Source organism: Nanorana parkeri, unplaced genomic scaffold, assembly GCF_000935625.1.
Source record: "Nanorana parkeri isolate BGI_ZX_2015 unplaced genomic scaffold, ASM93562v1 scaffold722, whole genome shotgun sequence".
NCBI classification, from domain to species: Eukaryota; Metazoa; Chordata; class Amphibia; order Anura; family Dicroglossidae; genus Nanorana; species Nanorana parkeri.
The window spans coordinates 400,760-424,016 of record NW_017306990.1 but is presented as its reverse complement, the minus strand read 5'-3'; the positions used below and the strand labels follow the sequence as shown (position 1 = coordinate 424,016).

Below are 23,257 nucleotides of genomic sequence, written 5' to 3'. Positions count from 1 at the left end.
TAGAGCATGAAAATGCAATATCAATCTCAAGATTAAAAAAGGAGAAACTTATCTGCTTTAATCTGTCTAGTAAGCGTCTACCTTCTCATGATCCCAGAGCATGAAAAATTAAAATCGGAGAAATATTTTAAACATAGGCAGCTGGAGGAAATAGTGCTCTAATTTTGATATGGTGCTAGCCTGATGTAATAGCAAAATTCTTGCGTTCTTTTGTTTTGGAACTGTTTGCTATTTATTTCTTTAGTGCTGACAGTCAGTGTATGTTAAGAATAAATATAAATCATATCTTACGGGAAATATTTAGCCAAGACAAAATGTTACCTGTGAATTGATGGAACAGTTCATATGCATATATTCAGAAGACCTTTCTTCCTCTACTGCCTGGACAGTGGTCTCAGATTACTGATCATAGATTGCCACAGATTAGATTTACTCTATTAGGAAAAATCCTGCACTAATGAATGTAAAATAAAACTTTTTCCACACTTGTGAACAATAACATATACCCAAAACAGAAATAATAGTGCAGCACTTAAAACAATTACAAAGTGTATTACAAATACTTCTCTGATAATACTGACATTTGGTGGATACCATGGTGATATATGGACGCCACTATAGTACAAATAGCAGTGTTTAGTTTTTATGCTTCACACTCCTAATTAAATCAATTAGACTTAACACGTTGAGTGGAACCTTTATGATGTCACACCCAGAAGCAGTGCAGAGCAGTCAGAGCTGTGTAAAGAGACTGACCTCAGCTTTGGAGTTATTGCTGGTGCATAAAGAGCATCGCAAGACTGAGGCATTTCAGATCAAGATATATACTTTGGTTTGCTGGATTTCTTGTTTATGGTCTAGTAGGTTTTTATTTTTAATAAATATTCATTGTTATACAGAATTAAGCTATGTACCATCTTTATCTCTATGTGAGATGAACCGAATCCAGGTGCATGACCAGAAGATCAAACATCTTCTACAGAGAAAAAACATTTATATCCCTCTTAAGAAGGGAAGAAGGGAATGCTGATGAGACCATACTAAAGGATTTTAATGAGGGTCATATATAAAAGGTGAGCAAGATCACTTGGTGTTTCATCGACTTTTAGTCCAGGCGCGTCACTATCACTGAGTGGTGGTGTGGATAATCAAAAGTTTTCTTCGGTGGATTGAATACATGGACACTGATATTAAAGAGCACCTAATGAAACTGTGTGTTATTTAGGCAAATGTCACAGTATTAGCAGAGGAGTTTTTACACTTTGTCATTGTTTTAAGCAGTTCACTGTTATTTGCGTTGTTGTGGTTTACCTAACATCTTTATTGCCAAGTATGATTAGAGTTTTGTTAAATAAAATGTCACATTTCTCATAATCTATGTATTCCATAGTTAGACCGAGGAATAAACGGCAAGTTGTCACTGGTAGGCTACTGTTGCTATTATATGCTAATGTTTTTGTTAATAACTTTCTGCAAAAATGTGCACTTGAAAGTATAAGACGACATAAGTCATCCGTTTTTATGAAGCATACTTAAAGCAGACCTTCACTCTCGTTCTAATCTTTCTCTGATGTTAATTATTACTCCCTTCTTTAACATAATAGTATATCATTTTTATGCTATTTTTCTCCCTCTTCTGTCTTTCTTGCCTAAGCAAGAATGACGGAGCCTATACTGCCTGCAGAACCCTGGGATTTCAGGGTCATATACCCCAGGAGTTTTGGGCATCTTTTTTTATTCTTCATCTTGCTTTGCCCCAAGGCTAGGGGCTGCACTTAATGGAGATCTTGCTGCACCTCATAGGAAGGAAGCTGTTAGGAGTTTAGCTGCACTTAATACAAATGGCTGCTAGCAGAAGATCAATGAGTAATAAAGACATGAGTGATCGAAAATCAAAAAGACAGCAATTGCAAAATCAAAAGTTAAAGTGGCAATATACAGATATCTTAAAGGTGTCTTTATTGTAAATCAGGGTGAAGTTCATCTCTAAACCTGTATTTTGTGTGTTGATTCTTTTTAATCGCTGTGGGAAATAAGAGTGAACATGATCACACACAAGCTGATATCACACCAATATGCTGGATTGTGAAATTGCTGCTTTACATTTGGTGCATCAGAAGACTAGTATCTGTATTGAAAGTGACTAGGCCTATTGGGATTTTTGTGTGACTTTCCATTGCATTAGCTGATGATGTAGAGATCAATAGTACTACTTGGTGTCACACAATACTGCCTTATAAGCTGTAATAGGAGAACACCACACTCCTGTATGTAGGTTGAATAGAGGTATGGGGGTGTGATCATTCCCTTTTGAAAAACTAGATGCTCCTCATTTTGGCTAGTCTAAATCTTTGCGGCTGCATTGGTTGCCATTAATATAAAGTATTGACCGCTCATCCTTTATGTTAATACTGTTTACTTGTAAAACACAGATTACTTGCTTAAGCAAGTAGAGAAGTTACTTTAGGAACATACAAGCTGTCAGTGCTTTTCCATGCCATATTTGAAATTCAATTTGCTTTTTTCCAACCCCCTAGGGAAAGTAATTTCCCTTTGCACACTTTACTTCCCAAGCAAAAGGAAAATCACTTTCCCCAGGGGGTTGGAAACTGCTTATGGTGTCTGAAATATCCTAAATTGAATTAAAATTTCAAATTACAACAGCCAGTGTTTGAGTTATAGCTATAAACTAATGTAAACACTCTAAAACAGGCTGATGAGACTTCTTTTGTCATTGCATATTCCAGTATCAAAGCTCTTGTTCTCTAAAAAAAAACTAAAGGGGTCTTGACAAAACAAGACTGATGTCAGCTGACCACAATTCGGAAGATTACAAAACAAATGTTGACGTTACCGCAGATAATGAGAATGCAGCTGCGTTATTTAGCAAAGTCAACTCACAAGGGAACAAAAAAGGAATAACAGCCAAAACTGTGCACCCATTGTTTGATTTAAAACGTGTCAACTCATGGGGGGAATTTATCAAAACTGAAGCAGACAAAATCTGGAGCTGCTGTGCATGGCAACCAATCAGCTTCTCTCTTTCATTTTCAAATCTTAACTGAACAAACTGAAGAGAGAAGCTGATTGGTTCACTTTTGATAAATTCCCACCATGGAGCATTATTTCATAAGAAATATTAAAGCATTATAAGTGATGACATTCCATAACCAAAGATTGTTTCCCCATCATGCGATTGTGGTTCACAAATCTCAGCGACAACACCGCAGCTAATGATAGATGGATTTGTCAGTTAGCACTTAGTAAATAGTTAAAGTGATATTAAAGCCTCCATTTTTTTTTGTGTGGTGCAGAAAACTTACCTCCTGTGATGTCTCTTGATGTAAAAATATTTTCAGGTTGTTCCCTCAGCCCTAGCGCCGATGTTCGGGTTTTGAGTGTCTCCTTCTTCGACAGTGTCCCACGGAGACACTCTTGTGTGCATGCTCCCGGTATCACTGTGTCCTCATTGCACGTCACCTACCCCAGAAGTTCGGGGGAAACGGCACACAGCAATATGGAGCCAGCGGGCACAGGACAGAGGAAAAGTAAGGGGGTTATTCACTTAGCTGCCGAAAGCAGCCGAGCGAATTACCGAGCCAAAGTGAAGTGAGCCGAAGCTGTTCGGCTATTCACTTCAGCATTGTACGGCTGATTTCAGCCGTACATTGGCTAAAATCAGCCATACATCGGCATGCTTCGGTGGCCTTCAGTCAGCCAAATAGGGACCAAGCAGCATTCGGCTTGGCTATTCTGCCCGGTACCTCCGAGGTAAAAAGACTCGCATTGCAGTTATATTGCAAAGTGGAATATTTTTCACCTATATAAAATGGTGTTAAAGCTGAACGTCATGCAAACATCTATATACACAGATGAAATACATATATGTGGGCTGTTTTACCTGCCAGATGATTTGTATTTCTGTCGATCTAGTCCTGAGATTTGCACAGCCCTGTCTGGCAGGATAGGAAACCTGTTTTTTTCTTTGGTGCAGTTCAGTAGCACTTAGAGGTCTTGTTTCTCCAATAATCCATGACTGAATTGTGAACAAAGAAGCAGCAGACTAATGTGCTCATCTCTATCACCCTGCTCTCTCCTCATATCACCATTCTCCTTGTTAGCACATGAGAACACTGGAGCACAGCAGACTGGCTCCTTTTGCTGCTTTTCTCACTTCCAGTCTGGGATCTGCTGTACAAGGTATTGCAAATGGCTGAAACCAATTCAAGTTTAGGTACTTACACTGCTTGCATTTAAAACATGTATTTGATTATGTTTTAATTAATACAGAGTCACATTCATTTTCTGCTCTTATATAGCTACTTGAAGTTCAGTTTTAGGAAAAGTAATATCTGCTGTGTAAATTATTTATTGAACAATCAACAAATTGTGAAATGTAGTGAAAAAAATAATGATGCCACCTTTAAGAATTTAATTTCCAGCTCCCCTGTACTGACAATAATAAACAATAAAAACAAAACAAAAATCATGCAGTCTTTGGAATAGGTGAGATCTTCTATCTTCAATAATTATACTGCTCTATTAATTTAACATAGTTGTCAAATATGTAAGTATGAAACAGATAGATTACACTGAACCACTTTATAAATAGGCTTAACTTTAAAAATGAGAATATCCCATGAAACCCTAAAAATGTACTGACTGTATCTCCTGATCAGTAGGTGGTGATGTTTCCTATTATCTGCTTTGCTATAAATCCATATAGTATTGTGATACTATTTTATTATGTATTCACTTGTTTACTTGCTCAGTGTTGCTTTAGTTCTGTTCAGTAACAGGTCCTGGAGTTGATTAGCCTGCCTTTACTGTCCACGGGTACAGTTATATTGTACATCAGTGGTGACAGAGATGGAATATTCATCTTAAACAGTCATTTATGCACTGAGCCTGCGCAATTCTATATTAGTAATTAACAGCTACTAGCATTGCATCTCTGGGAAATACAAAGCAGTTTGATCTTTCCAGACCACCAGACCAGATCACCATGGGACTTGCATACTGAAAGGCATATTTTCTTTCTAGAAACTGTAATGTAACTGGAGCTGTTTAGAAATGTTCTGTCCTGTTGTTAATTCATTTGCTAAGCCAAGTGACCAGATATAGGAATAATTATAATACAAAAATTTTATGTAACTTACCTTATCTGATCTGCAGGATTAGACTTTTACTATGGCTTATCTGGAGGTAACACTTTATGAGGATGTATTCAAGAGAAATCTTGCAACTAGCCCTATAAACCTTATTTCATAGTTCCTGGTCAAGATGAAAGGGCAACGATAGATTTGACAATTAGCATTTTAGAAATGCAGTGCGTTACCATAAAAAACAAGGGTTTAGAGATATAATTCATTGTGGAACAAACAAGCTAATATCATAAGTCATAGGTTCATACTACAAATTACAAGACTGGATTAAACCGTTGAGGATCATGCTGAAGTCTAACTCCATACATTTTTTTAAAGTTTTGTTTTCAATGGGGAAAAGTTAAATCTAATTCAAAAAAGAAGGTTCCCCAAACAAAGAAATCCCTATATTGGAGCTGATCTGGTAAACAGGTGACACAAAATGGTAATGATGTATAAAAAAAACTATATTTAATGACAAATAAAGAAAAATACACATAGGATCCAATATAACAAGACATCTAAAAACAAGTAAAAAAAAAAAGTTGTGTATATACTAGTGACTATTTACCACTGAGGTGGTTTCTAGATTATCACTCGTATTACTATAAGTGGAATTTCAAGGGGATGTCTTTTTATTTGTTTTTAGATGTCTTGTTATATTGGATCCTATGTGTATTTTTCTTTATTTGTCATTAAATATAGTTTTTTTTATACATCATTACCATTTTGTGTCACCTGTTTACCAGATCAGCTCCAATATAGGGATTTCTTTGTTTGGGGAACCTTCTTTTTTGAATTAGTTTACGGAAACCCTGGAGACTGATATAGATCACATATTATAGTCTGTTTATAGCGTAACTCCTTACTCCCCTTGTTGTTTCTATTTTGACTTTTGGGAGACCTGAGTCTCTCGAAACTTAGGAGTACGCAATAAGAATCGAAGAAATATGTTTGAGTGGGAGGCCATGGTCTCAAAGGTCAGAAAAGACCTAGGAGAAGATCATGACAAAAAAAACACAGAGCTCAGCTTTAGGGATACGAAATATAAATTAAAGAAAGCCTCTGAGCTTAAGTCTAGGCTATACTGGAATAAAGTATATTTGGAAAGATACGTGGAATATGAGATCTGTCCTCAGGGATTAAGACCACAGATTTTTCCCAATATCAAGAATGTGTCTGAGGATTTAAAAAAACAGTGGGAGTATAACTTTAACATATGTAGCCGCAACATGTTAACTATGCTTATTGAATATTATATAGGAGAACTAAAGGAGGCTGACGAAACTTTGAAGGTTCTCAACACTGAGCTTGAAACCTTCAGACACAGTATTGATTTTGAAAGTGTAGTTACAGATCTAAACACACAGGTGGAATCTTATAATAGGAATCTGGTGAATGTCAAGGATTCAAAATTTGAAAGAGACAGGAATGCCTATACGGGAGGAACAGCATATAGGTGGGGACAGCACAAAAATTGGAGTGGCAACAAAACCCGCAACGCAGGGGACACGTACAGAAATAAAAGTAGGGGGGATGGTGGAGACACTCAGTTGGAGGGAACTGAATTGGGTCTATCCTCCTCGGAGGAGACCACGACCCCATCCGTCAATGGAAATACAACACGCGTTCACAGAAGTATAGGAATGGAGCCACTTGGAGGGACTCTAAAGCACGATATGGCAAACATATACATAGTTCTGACTACTCCGGGATAGACACTAGAAGTAAGGGAATACAACAACATAGAATCAGACATGAAGAATCTTTTTAGGGGAGACGGGACCCCCACCAACTCCAAGGGAGGGGGCCCCTCGACCAATAGAAAGAAAGGAAAGGACACAAGGACCCCCCCTAAGTGTGGCCAACACAAAGAAGACGATCTTAGACCAATACCTTCTCAAACGCCCCCAATAAATGATAATTTACAAGTTATCAACCTAAGCCCATATGTATTCAGAGGAGTACAGCTAAGTTTGATTGCGAAGGGACTAACTTTTTGCCCGGAAGCACTACCAGATAGGTTTGAAATCATCAAGGATGTCAACCTCTTTGCATGCAGGCTTCTGTTGAAGCAGATACATGATAAGGAAAGCAGGCCTTTGGGAGGCATCCTTGATGATTGGAAGGACTTTTCGAGAAAGGACTATAGGGCACTTAGAGACCTTCAGGAGCTTTGGGAGGAGGGACATATCTCAGATGAGGATGAAGATAGAGAGGAGACCCTCCCTTGTACCAAACAGACCTTTAAACGCAAATTGAAAACGTTTCCGCCCTTGTCTCAAAATATCAACATTTGGAACTTTGTGAAAAGAGTGAGTGAGGAAGTCATGATGGATGTGTCCATTAGAATAAAGGAGGATAACCTTAGTTCCTTTGAGAGAACGGATTTGGGAGATCTGAAAAGCAATAAGGACATAGTAATTAAACCAGCAGACAAGGGCAGAAACTTGGTCATGATGTCTTGTGAACAATATACAGAAATGGTTATGAGGATTTTAGAAAACAAGACCTGGTACCAACCTATACAGGTATCTCTGATTGGATCCTGGAAGAGGCCCTAGATCTGAACCTCATAGACAAGGGCACTTTGGATTTTCTGAAAGTGCCTTTCCCGAGAACTCAGGTTTTGTATGATCTCCCTAAGATCCACAAGTCACTGGAAAAAACCCCTGGGAGACCTATAGTCTCCGGGTGTGGGTCACTGACAGAGAATGTGAGCTCATACATAGACCATTTCCTCAAGCCTCACGTAGAGTCCTTGGCTTCATATGTTAGAGACACCCCGCATTTGATATCCTTGATTCAAGATCTTGAGGTACCTCCAGACACCCTCTTGGTAGGCCTGGATGTCGAGGCCCTGTACTCTTCTATTCCACATTCCAAGGGACTGAAGATGACCGAAAGGTTTCTGGCCACCTTGGGAACTACAGAACATATGCATAATGCTTTTTTGTTGCAGCTTTTGGAATTTGTGCTGACCCACAATGTTTTCCTCTTTAATAGTCAGTACTACTTACAAAAACAGGGCACGGCTATGGGGACCAAATGTGCACCCTCCTACGCTAACTTATAACTGGGCGGTTGGGAGCAGGAACTCTGGGCCAGAGAGGATTTATCTATGTACCTGTGCCATGTACTGTCATGGCACAGGTACATAGATGATATCCTGATGCTCTGGACGGGGGGAGAGGATCTTCTGAGGGACTTTGTTGATATCCTCAACTTCAATGTATATAATCTAAGGTTCACCCTGACATTCGATCATAGCAGACTACCCTTTTTGGACATACTGGTGTGTAAGGATGTTGGAGGGGTCCTGCTGTATACCAGCCTGTACAGGAAGGATACGGCTGGTAATGCTATCCTTGAGGCAAGTAGTGCCCACCCCCAATGCCTGAAGAATAGCATCCCTTTTGGCCAATATTTGAGAGTTAGGAGGAATTGTACCATCGATGCCGATTTTGAAAGGGAGGCTCAGAAGTTGAGGATGAGGCTAAAAGCAAGAGGCTACCCCAATAAGATATTGAAGAAATCGTATCAAAGAGCTAAAGGAAGATCCAGAATGTTCAACCATGGGAATAAAAATACATTCAAGACCAATCCTAACAAAAACAAAAATGATGAAACAGACCCCCGGGTGAGATTAATTCTAACCTTCAATAACCAGCATACGGAAATATCAAAGATTCTTGACAAACACTGGCACTGCCTAACTAAGGACTCTAGAATCTCAAAATTCTTAGGCACCAAACCCACTATCGCCTACCGACGTTGTCCCTCCATGAAGGACAAACTCACGACAAATGACTTTGTCAATAAGAGTGACACCTGTTGTAAATACCAAGGTACCTTCCTGTGTCAGAGGTGCAAATTCTGTTTATAGGCTCTCATTAGTGAGCTATATAACACACCGATGCAAGATACTGACTACACGCCCCTCTGAGGAAGCCCCAGTGGTTTGGGGGGGGAAACGCGTAAGGGTCAGCGCGTGTTTCAGACTCCCCTTGGATACCCGCTTCACCTCACCCATGGTCGAGTGAAGGAAACAACTTTCTCATTGTCGATTGACAGGACAGGACGGAACGAAAACCCTTTAACCGCTGTTATCTCGTAACTGCAGTGAAATCTGTAGGAAACTGAACCGAGATTGAGAACAGCTTGTGGGCTGAGGTTGCTCCATCTCACTATCCACCTTTCAGCCCAGTGTGTCTTTATTCACTTCGCTGTGCGGCCGCACATGCTGGAAACAACCCCCGGATTACTTTCTGGATCGGAAGTGACCGACACCCGCTGATCAGTGTGAGCTCAATTGAGCAGGGAGTGACACGCTCATCGGAGCCTACAGACATACAAGGATAACAACTATCTGGAGTCACAATCCGACACAAAGATACACCTCACAGAACTCACTCCATCCATGTTTAAACAGGGGACCCTACAAGGACTGTCCCTCATCGCAAACCACACAGGTTGTGAGTACGCTCTGATACATTGTATCCGTCTTTAAAACACATCATTGTGTATATACTAGTGACTATTTACCACTGAGGTGGTTTCTAGATTATCACCTGTATTACTATAAGTGGAATTTCAAGGGGATGTCTTTTTACTTGTTTTTAGATGTCTTGTTATATTGGATCCTATGTGTATTTTTCTTTATTTGTCATTAAATATAGTTTTTTTATACATCATTACCATTTTGTGTCACCTGTTTACCAGATCAGCTCCAATATAGGGATTTCTTTGTTTGGGGAACCTTCTTTTTTGAATTAGTTTACGGAAACCCTGGAGACTGATATAGATCACATATTATAGTCTGTTTATAGCGCAACTCCTTACTCCCCTTGTTGTTTCTATTCTGAAAAGTTAAATCTATTGGGGTGATTTTTCATCACTTTCTGTCCCATAAAGGTTTTGATAAACTAAGTGAGCAGTGTTTATTATTCTTTTCTGATGCCCACACAAAAGCGAATTGCCAAAGGCCAATGATATAGTAATTGAATGCCTCAGAACAAGGTATATTACTAAAGAAAAGGCTACACACATTTTATTTGTTATGTAACCAAATGGAGAAATCATGTGTTGACTATAAATGTGCCATGGGTAACTCTGTAGAGGAGTGTCCTTATCGGACTGTAGCTGAACACAAACAATAATTACTCTCAAGGTGGCATTAAGCCCTAAACAATCAGAGGACATTGATGCCTAGATGTTCAGGCAAAATTTAGCAGCATCAGCATGCACCATTCACATGACAGTGAGTTATTCTGATTGATTCCTTATTGTCAGTGAGTACCTGCATTTTTAGTGGCAGCTGGGTCTGAAACCTACCAACCTCAGAGAGTGTCAGTTGGTATGTCTCTCAAAGTGAGGATGTTTATGAATGTATCCTCAGCACAGGGGTATTGTGCTAAGGAAAGTTAATGTAGGTATTGCAGACTAGTGATGGGCCAAACACCCCCGTGTTCGGTTCGTATTCGAACACCCAAACGGCCGAAAAGTTCGAATAAGAACTCAAACCTAATGCAAGTCAAAGGGGGTCGAACGTTCGGAAATAATTGTCCCCTTTAAGAGTGCTTATATGCAAGTTATTGGCCATAAAAGGTGTATGGGGGTCCACGTACTGACCTAAGGGACAGGAATCAATGAAAAAAAAATGTTTTAAAGGAGCAGTGGTTTTAACATCACTTAAAGGGTAAGAATAATAATTAAAAATCCTTCAAATATCGTACATTCCGGTTCCCTTTAACCTGCCCGTGAAGTGGTGGATCTGTAGGATGTATAGAACCTGCTGCAGCAAAACTGACATTTCTAAAATAAAAGAAAATTAATTCTTTTTTTTACTCTTAAGGTGTGCAGCTCACCCTCCCAAACAATACCTGACCCTTTAGGTCTGGTAGGAATGTTAGGAGGGACCTTTTTTTTTTTTCTTTAAAGTGTAGGGTTCTCCCTAAAGGTCATACCAGACCCTCAAAGTCTGGTAGGAATATTTAGGAGGGACCCTATGTACAAAAAAACCCCACCTTTTTGTACAGAGGGTCCCTTTAAGAATTTAATTTCCAGCTCCCCTGTACTGACAATAATAAACAATAAAACCTTCACAAGCAGGTTAAAGGGGACCCGAAGGCACGATATTTGAAGGATTTTTAATTATTATTCTTACCCTTTAAGTGATGTTAAAATCACTGCTCCTTTAAAACTTTTTTTTTTCATTGATTCCTGTCCCCCAGGTCAGTACGTGGACCCCCATACACCTTTCATGGCCAATAACTTGCATATAAGCACTCTATGGGGGGTCCACGTACTGACCTGGGGGACAGGAATCAATGGAAAAAAAAAATGTTTTAAAGGAGCAGTGATTCTCACATCACTTAAAGAGTAAGAATAATAATTAAAAATCCTTCAAATATCGTGCCTTCGGGTCCCCTTTAACCTGCCCGTGAAGTGGCGGATCTGTAGGATGTACAGAACCTGCTGCAGCAAAACTGACATTTCTAAAATAAAATAAAATTAATTACTTTTTTTTACTCTTAAGGTGTGCAGCTACCCCTCCCAAACAATACCTGACCCTTTAGGTCTGGTAGGAATGTTAGGAGGGACCTTTTTTTTTTTTTCTTTTAAGTGTAGGGTTCTCCCTAAAGGTCATACCAGACCCTCAAGGTCTGGTAGGAATATTTAAGAGGGACCCTCTGTACAAAAAAACTAAAAAAAGTGTGTGGAGTTCCCTCTCAAAGTCATACCAGGCCCTTAAGGTCTGGTAGGAATATTTAGGAGGGACCCCCGTGTAATAAAAAGTGTGTGGGATTGCCCATTAAAGTCATACCAGGCCCTTAAGGTCTTGTAGGAATTTTAAAGAGGAACCCCCCAAAATTAGGGGGGGACCACATGGGAGTCCCCCCTAAAATTCCATACAAGATCCTTGATCCAAGCATAGGCCTGGCAGGGCCGAAAAGGGGGGTGGACGAGCGCCCCCCCTCCCTCCCACACCAGGCCACATGCCCTTTGCACAAGGAGGGTGCTTTTCTAGGGTCCCTGGACCGGTGGTTGTGGGGGTCTGCAGGCAAGGGGGCTTATTTGCATCAGGGTACCCCTTTAATTAAGGGGGCACCCAGATGCCGCCCCCCTCCCTTGTGAATGAGTAAGGGGTACTTGTACCCCTACCCATTCACTAAAATAGTTATTAAAAAGTCCAGACTTTTGATAAAATCCTTTATTTGGAAAAAACAAAAGATATGTTTGTGGCAGGTCTTTTACTTAAAAAAAAAAAACCCAAAAATGGATCCACCGACGTAATCCATGGTCAATCACGACGCTCAGTGATGTCCATGACGACGACGAAATAAACAATTAAATTAAATAGAAATAATAAACAGAAGAAAAACCGCCGGCCGACCCCCGCCGCATAATGGCATTTTGACAGGTGTGGGCAAAACATAAAAATTGGACAGAGATAGCGGTGACAGCTAGCTCCGCCCAATTATGTAGTTTGCCGGCCAGTTGCAAGTGTTAACCAATTAGAGCTTCAGAGGGCTGTTTGCCGTATGGGACATTGCAGGGTCGAACAGACTGCGAACATCCCATAAAGTTCAGCGAACGCTCGAACGGATGATGTTCGATTCGAACCGACGGACCATTCCTATTGCAGACAGAGGTTAAAAGCTACCTGCTTGAAATTTGGTATGCCTATTTTACCAACTCTGTTCAAAAAAATTATGGTTCGTATTTTTTTCAGGCTTTCAGGTGTATTTCTATATTTTGTTGATGTGTTAATTGGAGCACACTCTTCTAAAAAAAAAAAATGAACAGTTCAGAAAAATACTGCAGAGGTTTGCTGCTGTTGAGCTTGTATTATATAAAAAAATGCAACATTGTTCTTTTGAAATGGCCAGCATTACATTTTTAGGATACAAAGATGTTGCAGTTGAATCCTTTAAATGGATTCAGTTGTTAAACCCCAAAAGCCCAACTCTACTGTTTATATAGCTGCCACACCATATTTAAATCTTTGCAAGCCATTTGTCCAATCTGAGCGTCACTTATGAGGTTAAAGACTGGGTAAGTGTAAAACCATGTAAAGGTGTCCATACACCTACAATGTATCTGCAGATTTTCTGTGGTCAGATGGAAAAAGTGCAACAGATTGGCCCAGGTGGAGATTACTCCATCCACACACATAAGTGTAGATGGAGGAATCTGTTCCACCTTTTCCATCTGACCACAGAAAATCTGCAGATAAATTGTAAGGTGTATGGCCAACTTTCCTAGAGGGTGATACATCAACAAGCACAATCATATTCACACACAGAATCCTTTATATTGACACCAATTGTTGGATATGCTAAGGAGAAAAAGAACATGTACTTCACCACAAACACCACGCATTCAAATGTAAGGCAGGTTAGAGAAATGATCATCTTTTGTCCCAGGAGCATTATCATGTGTCAAAAAACAAACAGATATCTTGCCTCCCATCGATCTTGGTTAGACATCTGACCATCTATATCCAGGCTGTCAATTTAAATGAAATTACTTACAAAATATATGCAAACAAATAGAAGCTCTATACGAAATATCATGCAATTAGACAATTCATACAATTAGACAGTTTGCCAGTGTAATTACATGTTTTTTTTTATAAATAGGAATTTTACTGCCATGATCAAGTAATTATATCTCAATAAATATACAACACTTTCTTTCTTTATCTGTATGAGGCTAATCAGCCATTAGAAACCCTTTGTCTCATACGCATTGTGTTCTTAGGAGCTTCTAAGAGAACATATTTGACAACTCAGAAATACCCAATGCAAGACCAACTGTTGTGTATTATGCTTCACATTTATTCTTACTGTCAACAAAAGAAAACAGTATTTTTCTTTCTTTATTTCAGTGTTTGGCAAGGCAGTTATTGCTCACATTCATATATATATTTCAGTTATAATACCTTATATCTAAATTTGCTATAAGCTGCAGCCTATTAGGTTTTTTTTGTATCTCACATGATTGCCACTTATTACATATTTTTTTTAAAAAACTCTATAGTATATGATTCTGCTGTTTGGGATCTCAGGTTAATCCATAGCCCCAAACCACCTTTTTTGTGCCTTTAAAAAAAAAAATGTACTCTCTCTACTTATTACTCTAATACAGACCTTGACTAACAGTACTACTCATCAACATGGTGCATGCACATTATTGCGTGAGTGCTTTTCTGTCCTTGAGTAAGGCACTACATCCGTGGAGTGCAATAAGGACCAAGATAGATGGGAGGGGGGGCTTAAGGGGGTAAGGATAAGAGCAGATATCCCAACTCTCCTGGACGTTCTGGGCGTCTCCCGCTATAAGATAGCGGTCCCTTGATGCACCGCGAGAGAAACATTTTATCACAGAAAGGTTTACTGTGCTCTGTTCTGGATACCTGGTGGTTCTACTCCCCCGGCTGATATATGTCACTTCTGGGTGGCCATGTCAGAACACAAAGAAAAGAACAGCAGATAGTTGGGGAAGCATTTACTCCCCTGCTCTCTGCTGATTCCCCTGCTATGTGTTTTTTTCTCTATTTTGACAGCGGATGCGGCCCACCGTCAGAATAAAAAAAAACAACAGATAGCAGGGGAATGAATAGCTGGTCTGCTATTGGCCATTTCAAATTGCAATAGCCAATAGCAGGCCAATAGCACTGCTTCTGTCAATCAGCAGAGATGGACCTGAAGTTCTCCTTCAGGTCCTCCTCTGCTGATTGACAGCAGCAGTTGGCGTGTACAAAAGCCAGCCTGCTATTGGCTATTGCAAATTGAAATGGTCAATAGCTGGCTAGCTATTCATTCCCTTGCTATATGTTTTTTTTTATTCTGATGGTAGCCGGTGGCCACTTTCAGCATACAAAATAAAAAACAGCAGATAGCAGGGGAAGCATAGGAAGCTTTAGCTCCTCTGCTATCTACTGATTCCCCTGCTATCTGCCATCCCCCCATATCCGCTGGGGAGGGGGGAATGGGGGAGAGGCATATGAAGGACAGAAGGATTATTATTGCTGTTTAAGCAATCTGCTAGACTAATCTGTGTACTGATATGTAAACACTTCTATGATTTTAATCATATCTGCTTTAAGATATAGATGACTGCTTACAACAGGGGCGCCCACAATTTGTCGTCTGGAGATCTACTTTTCAAATGACAAGCTCAACGAGATCTACCATTGAAAAAACACCTGCATTCAGGGGTGGGATGGGGCGTGGCAGTGCATTGAAGTCAATGGCACCGCAGCCACGCCCCCCACCCGCAGTGCAATCGCCCGCACCCGGATCTCAGGCACATTAGTGCCTGCGTTTCGGCCCAGTGCGATCTGCAAAAATGCTGCAAGCACTATTTTTGCAGATCGCTCTGGACTGGAACGCAGACACTAATGTGCCTGTGTTCTGGGTGCGGGCGATTGCACTGTGGGCAGGGGCCATGGCTGCAGTGCCCTCCCGACCCTAAACCCAGGGAGCCGGCCGTCTTGCATTCCAGAGCGTTCTATAGGCCGAACGCTCTGGAACGCAGACTTTGTGGTGTGAACCGGCCCTCTCTCTTGGCTGTCTCTTCTCTCTCTCCTCACTCTCTCCCCGTTTCTATCTGCTGCCTCCTCTCTCTCTGCTGTCTCTTCTCTTACTTTCTCTGCTGCCTCTCCACTGTCAGTCTTTTCTTACCTCCACTGCAGCAGCTTCCCAGGTCTCCTTTCATGCGCAGGCGCCCTGTCTTCCCACGGTGCTTGTGTGGCTGAATGTGGCCGACGTTGCACACGTGGAGAAGTGTCCGCGCCAGTCTGCAGTCGGACGCATTCAGCCACACGAGCACCGTGGGAGCAGAGCTGCAGCTAGCTTTTGCGCCCGAGGCAAGAAAACAAAATGTGCCCCCCAACAGGCGTGTGACGTCACCCAGCCTCTGGGATTTATTTTTTATTTATGTATTTAATTATTTTACTGTTGGGGGGCTTTGGGGAAATATCAGGGGTCTAAACAGCCCACTGATATTTGCCTTTTTAATATAGAAAAAGAATCAATCTCTTTTTCTGCAGCATCTGTTCTAAATGAATGGAAAGTACAGAGGCTTCCCATTCATCCAGAAAATATTTACTATCATCCAGTTTCTGAATGGGGAGAATGCTCTTTACAGAGTGCTACTCCCCACTGAGAAACTCATTAATGAACAGGATGTGATGTAAAGCAGGGATAGGCAACCTCGGCTCTCCAGCTGTACTGAAACTACAAATCCCATACGGCATTGCAAGCCACAAGCATGACTCCCAGAGGCAGAAGCATGATGGGATTTGTAGTTTCAGCACAGCTGGAGAGCCAAGGTTGCCTACCCCTGATGTAAAGCACTTCCTGTTCATAACTGGGGACACATAGTACCTAGTGTCCCCATTTATTTACAAACACTGGAGTGATCAGCTGAGTGATCACTGATATGTACCGATCCTCGGCCGCTCAGCCACGCACAGAGGGGGGCTCAGCCTGCAGCTTTTTCTCTGGATCCCGCTGCTGTGCTCTGCCTGTATGCAGTGGGGGATCTGAGGAGAAGTAAAGGAAGGCTTCGGTGGGGGGGCGGAGGAGGGAGGTAGGGTTACCACCTGTCCCAGATTCACCCGGACAGTTCGGGTTTTGAATGCTGTGTCCGGTTCATGACAGCAGAAACCTGGACACAAGATGTCAGGCAGACAAGGGCAAACAAAATTAGCGTAAGGGCTTCTGGCCCCCCACTGAAAATAGTCTCAATTGTGATAGTTACATAAGAATGTGTGGTTCTATTTACATTTGGACTTTACTTTTCTATGGAAAGATCTGAGAAATGCACAATGGTCAAGATAAGCAGCTTGATCCAAGGAAACACAGTGCCCATTCAATTTAGAATCCCAAACTGACAGGCAAGGTGCAGGCTATTTTGGGCTAATCAATGTAGGAGTAACATGTGCTTTCAATGTCAGAAGTAATTTATATAATTTCCAAGTATTCTTTAACCTGTTGAAAAATTCCTCAAAAATGGGCGCAATATCTCCCTTTTCTCATTTAGGAGAGTAAAGGATGTGGTAGACATGGTATTCACTTCATGTAGGTGTTACACAATCTATGGTATATGGGAAAACTGAAATGTTTGAAGACAAGCAGATGTCTCCCTCTGTACTTGCATAGTTAGTCAGGTTCAAAAACAGACATTTTCCATCAAATTCAACCAATATAGAAAAGTAGATCATTACGTGACATGTGCTCCTCTGGGACCAATTTAAGATGTATTAGTTTGCAATTTACCCTCTTCAGACAACTTTTAATCCACTACTTTTGTTTGTACTTTGTTATTTGTACTACTGTTATCTTTTCTCGACAACTTTCTCTCCCTCACCTCTGCAAGCAGATAGACTATCTTAGCAGCCCAGCATCTCAGCTGGAGCCTCTGCAGATCATCACTCCCACCCACCACATGGTTCACTTTATCTATATAGGAATCTATTAACAATTTACCTCACTACCATTCAGGTGCCCAGCAGCTGCTTTGCATCTACCACTCTCCTTACTCATACAATCCCACTTTAACCTCTTCCCTACCTCTCTCTTTGCATACTGCCACCCCTTTCATTCCTACTACTCCTCATTAATTTTATTGTCTCATACTTCCTCTGCACAGCCATGGGGTAAGGTCACACTCTCCACTCGACATTAAACATATCTGACAAAATAAATATCCAAATTCTGATTTCTACTCTCCTCTCTTAACATGAGTTCCCTACCATTACTTCTCACTATTTGGGCCTCTCTTCTTAAACTGTTTTTTCTTTACACCTCACAGTTTATATAATTCACTCTTTCTCCTGCCCCCTCCCTATTACTGAATCTCCTGCTCATTCTGAATCCACATGCTAGAGTTACCTCCAGGACACCGGGGCATGTTCACTCATATAAAACACCCTCTCAGCTCACTTCACTCACCCCTCTTCTTCTCCTGAATTATGGGGACATCTCTCCCAAACCTGGCCCTCTATCTTATAATACTCACCCTCCAAATCAGCACTGCCTTTCCTCTGGCAGCAGCCGTAATCCACACAACCTGATTTATATTCCCCTGCTTCCTAGAACCAGTCCTTCCTTCTCATGTGCCCTCTGGAATGCCCGCTCTGTCTGTAACAAACTCACAACTGTGCATGAAATTCTCATCTCCAATTCCTTTAACATGCTTGCAGTTACTTAAACCTGGCTTCAGGAATCTGACTCTGCCTCTCCTGCTGCCCTCTCCCGTGGTGGCCTCCACTGGATGCACTCACCCAGACCAAGTGGACGGAAAGGAGGGGAGTGGGTATCCTTCTATCCCCACAATGCACTTTTCAAGTTCTGCCTTCACCTGCCTCTCTATCCCTCTATCCTTTTGAAACCCACTGTATTTGCCTATTCTCTACAATTTCTTTGAGGATTGCTGTGATATAAAGGCCACCTGGATCGGTATCTCGCTTTCTTGATGACTTCTCTGCCTGGCTACCCTACTTTCTCTCCTCAGAAAAACCCACTATCATTCTTGGTGACTTTAACATTGCTAATAACATTAACACCCTGGCTTCCACTCAATTTCTAAACCTAACCTCTTCTTTTGATCTAACTCAATGGACACAGACTCCTACACACTCTGATGGTAACATACTTGATCTTGTGTTCTCCCACCCATGCACTCCTTGCAACCTCACCAACACCCCTTTCCCCCCTCTCAGACCACAACCTTGTCAGTTTCACAAGCTGACTTTAATAGCCTCCCACACACACCAAAACAAAATTATGCTCATCACTCTGTGCTTCTTTGTTGCCTCCCTCACTACATTGCTCTAATAAAGCAGGGTTTCTATGTAAGGTCTTGATTGAGCAAAGTAAGTGTATATTTAGGGCAAACAGTTTGTTCTTATTTTTACTTTAGCACAGCTGTAGTGTTTACTTGCAATAGCAGTCAACTGATTGGTTTAACTTGTTGCCAGAATGTTTTTTTAAAAAATTAGCATTGTGTACAAGTTTTAGGTGATATGTGTAAATAAGAAAAAGGCAAGAAAATCAGTGCAACTCACAGAATAATATATTTTTTGTTTTCCCCTTAATTTGTGCCAGTCTTATATTGCATTTTGTAATCTAAGGTTACGCTTTGTTCGTAGTTCAAATAATGCCTTTCTCCATTTGAGTCAATCTTCTTTGCCAACCTTATCCAGCAGTGAAGGCCTAACACAAATCTGGTAATATCACAATCATCACCATGGAAACAGGTCTGTTAAAGCATGAATACAAAATTAGAGCTGCAGCTTACTGCTGGATGAAGACTGAGAAGAAGCAGGCCCTAGGAAGAAAACATCATGAGTAATTAGGACTAATAGGCAGGGAAGGAAGAAAACATGGGAAGCAAAAAAAAGGACCAACATATATGTACATGTGTCCTTTTTAAAAGCTCTCTGATAACAGTTAAAATATAATGCAACAATCATACTATACTAAGAAACACCACTATATGCAATTGTTCTCAAATACAGAGAACAAAAAACAAGACAGTCTTGGTGACATGTTGACATTTGGGGTAGGAATGGTAAACGGAAAGATAACATTAAATCATGCTTCACCAGGATATCTATTTTGCAAGTCCAGGTTGTAAGGTATAACACTTATTAAGACTATGAAAGGCATAGGTATCAGTGTTTTTGCCTTTCTCAATATATACTCTCCAAAAGAATAGAAAAATGTTGACAAAAGAATACATTCATTCTTTATTTATCACTGCAATATTTTAGCTGAGTCCCAGCAGGAATTACTTGGACCAGCACTGCCTAAAAACAATACCCAGTCTCAATGGCTGTGGCAACTGTCAGTGAGGTTTGCTGTAAGCATTGGCTGTCAAAGAAACTCATGGTCCACTAAACTCAGGAGAAAAATCAATGAGCTCCTGGTTTACAATCCTGATACTGAGCATTTAATTAGAGTGATCTATTGCAACAGTGTCCATGAAAATGCTTCTGTATTGTGTCCCACCATAAGTTCCACAACAAGGGCCGGATTTACTCTCTGCTGCTCCAAGGCCAGGTTGCCAGGTTCCTCCCCACCCCCATTCCTGCCATTCCTGATTTGTTTTAATTTCTTCTTTATTTTTTTTACTTTATCGATTTTTATTTATTTGTTTACTTAAAATATTTATTTATCTAATAATCTTTTAGTTGTTTATTTTTTATAATTTTTTTATCACTTTTTACTTTTTTTATATCAATTATTATTTCTTATTATTTTTTTACTTTTTTAAATTGTTTATTTTATTATTTTTTTATAATTTTTTTCTTTTTTTTCACTTAAATTTATTGCTATCACACAGTAGCTAACACGCTCCTGTGTAATAGCATTTTGAGGTGACAGGTTCTCTTTTGAGCACAGCACTGTGCTGGCTCTCCTGTGCCAGCTGAGAGGGAAAGGCTGCGACTGCACATCTCCCATCTCAGTGTTCACACGGAGCAGAGCGGAAAATGGACGCCGAAGACCTGCAGTCTGCATACAAGATATCTCTGCTTGCACAAAGCAGGGCTAAATGTAGAAAGTAACTACCCACCTAGCACTGCATGTCCTGGGCATCAGGAGATAGGAATTTAACACCTCTGCTGCCCCGAGGCTGGGCCTCGGTTGGCCTTGTGAGAAATCCAGCCCCGCCTATGGCATTATCTAATCACAGTTCCTTTAGGTCTATAGCCATGTGATCCAACTCTTCCATGCCTTTCCCTGCAACATGAAATCACTTCAACAAAGACCCATGCTTGTTGATAACAGGGAGCCTATTGGATCACTTTTGTAAATAATGCATTGCTGCAGAGGTGCATGGGGATTAGGTCTCTCCAAGAGTTGATGCAGACTCTTCATGAGCAAATAAAAGTGTAAACAAAATAAAATAAAAGTTTTGGGTAAATAACGGGGGCTTTGAAACGTATGCTTCCCTATTTGTCTCTATTTCTATGTACTTAAATTAGGGCTGTGGAAATTAAAGATTAATTTCTCGATTAATCGTTAAACTTTTTGACCGATTAAAATTATTTTGATCGCTAATGAAAACACGCACCTCTCCGACTGCTTCCGGGAGTCCCGTCAGAATCCTCCCCCCTTCCCTTCGTTAGCCGTCATGGACATCGACGTCACCGAACTCCTCCCCCTTCCCCAAGTGGCTCCGTCGGCTAACGAAGGGTAGGGGGGAGGAGTCCGGTGACGTCGATGTCCGTGGCGGCTAACGAAGGGAAGGGGGAGGAGTCCAGTGACGTCGATGTCCGTGACATCACTGGACTCCTCCAACTTCGTTAGCCGACGGAGCCACTTGGGCCGGTGAGTTTGCCCAAGAAACTTTCTACACGAGCGCCAGCCAAGGCATTGACCTATACACATACAGCACAGCAATGAAGTAATAAAATGAACTAGGATCACACTAATCCAGCACGTTATTATTCTGAGTTGCCCCACTCAAGTGGCGGCCATATTGAGTGCGGCACATGAGATTAATTAATGTGTATAGGCCAATGTATGTGCGTTATAATTAATCAAAATTAATCGATTAATCCATTAAACAAAATGTCGATTAATCGAACATGAAAATTTTAATCATTACCAGCCCTAACTTAAATGGTAAGAAAAATTACAGTACATCCTTAACTGCTATTACATTAAAGCACTATCTTTAACCCGTTCATGACTGAACTAGTTTTCAGGTTCTGTTCATAAATGACTGACACATTTTTTACATTTTTGCTGTGTGATTCTTCCACAGCAGTAATATACTTTCTTACTAAATGTACCCACACATATTATATATAGTTTTTTAGAGGACAGATAGGGCTATATAATTATATCACATATGTGTACCTAACCCCTCACTTAGTTTGAATAAAATAAAAAAAGAGGAAAAACACTAGAAGAAAACACTTTTTTCACAAGTTTTGATTATTATTATTTTTTTTAGAATGTTTTTATATTAATTATAGTATAAAAAATATATTTATATATAATTTATATTTTCCTAATTTTGTTTTACACTTTATTTTAATTTTTTTACACTTTGTAAAAAAAATAAAAATAAAATAAAAAAACTTTTTTTTTTCTTGTCAGTTTATATCAAGCAATCACTATGACAGCTTGATAAATTAACTTTTTTATTTTATTTTTGGCTATTAGGCTGATCCAAACTTAGGAACAGCTAATAATAACCTTAGAGACTGATCCTGACTTTAGTCAGATTCAGATCTCACTAAAAGCTCTTTGATCGTGCCTAGACGATCAGAAATGATACATTTCACTCAAAAGATATACATTGTATCCTTTCAGTGAAATGTATCTAAACATCGGGCTCTCGAGCTGTCAAAACAAATAGCAGAGAGGTGAGGTGGTGAGTCACTGCTGCCTCTCTATTTTGAGCTGTCAAATACAGGATGGCAAATTGCGGTCCTCTATTTGCATGTAACTGCTTCATTCTTTCATTAATGAAAGGAAGAAGCTTTTACAAAAAGCTTAATTATTTCATTAATTAATGCCTCAATACTGAGACATTAATGAATGACTGTTAAATTCTGAGAATCAGCAAATACCGGCATTACAAAGCCTGATATAACTCGTCACGTACAGTGTACGTGGCCAGTCATATAGGCACAAAGTGACAGGACGTACACTGTACGTCTCCCGTCACGAAGGGGTTAAGGCTGTATTCACACCAGCAGCTGTACTGCAACACACAGCCACTGGTGTGCGTTAGCAGTCACAGTGCTGATGCTCCAATCATGGCACATTGCACCAGTTACCTTGTTTTTTTTAGAACTTTATTGAAATGTGATGAGTGACATTTCATTAAAGGAGATCTATGAGATGAGTGATTTCCACTGACCTCATAGTTCTAGCCAACCTGTGACAATGAGACTGTCAAAGGTCGGCTCAGTAGATCGGGAGGTGAGCGAACACATACCAGGTTCGCTCACCTCTCGATCCTGTCACGGCTCTCTGTCAGCGCTGACTGGCAGAACGGATGGGGGAGGGGGTGGGTACAGCTGGCTCTGCCTCTAGATAGGCAGAGCCAGCTGTCACTCGCGCAGCTGGGCGGATCCC

The 23,257-nt window shown here is 40.6% G+C and overlaps 1 protein-coding gene across 1 annotated transcript in view; it reads left to right on the top strand.

Moving 5' to 3' along the window:
* LOC108793128 (pro-neuregulin-3, membrane-bound isoform-like) overlaps positions 1-23,257 on the top strand; it is a 480,301-nt gene that overhangs the window by 438,034 nt on the left and 19,010 nt on the right. The window lies entirely within an intron of this gene.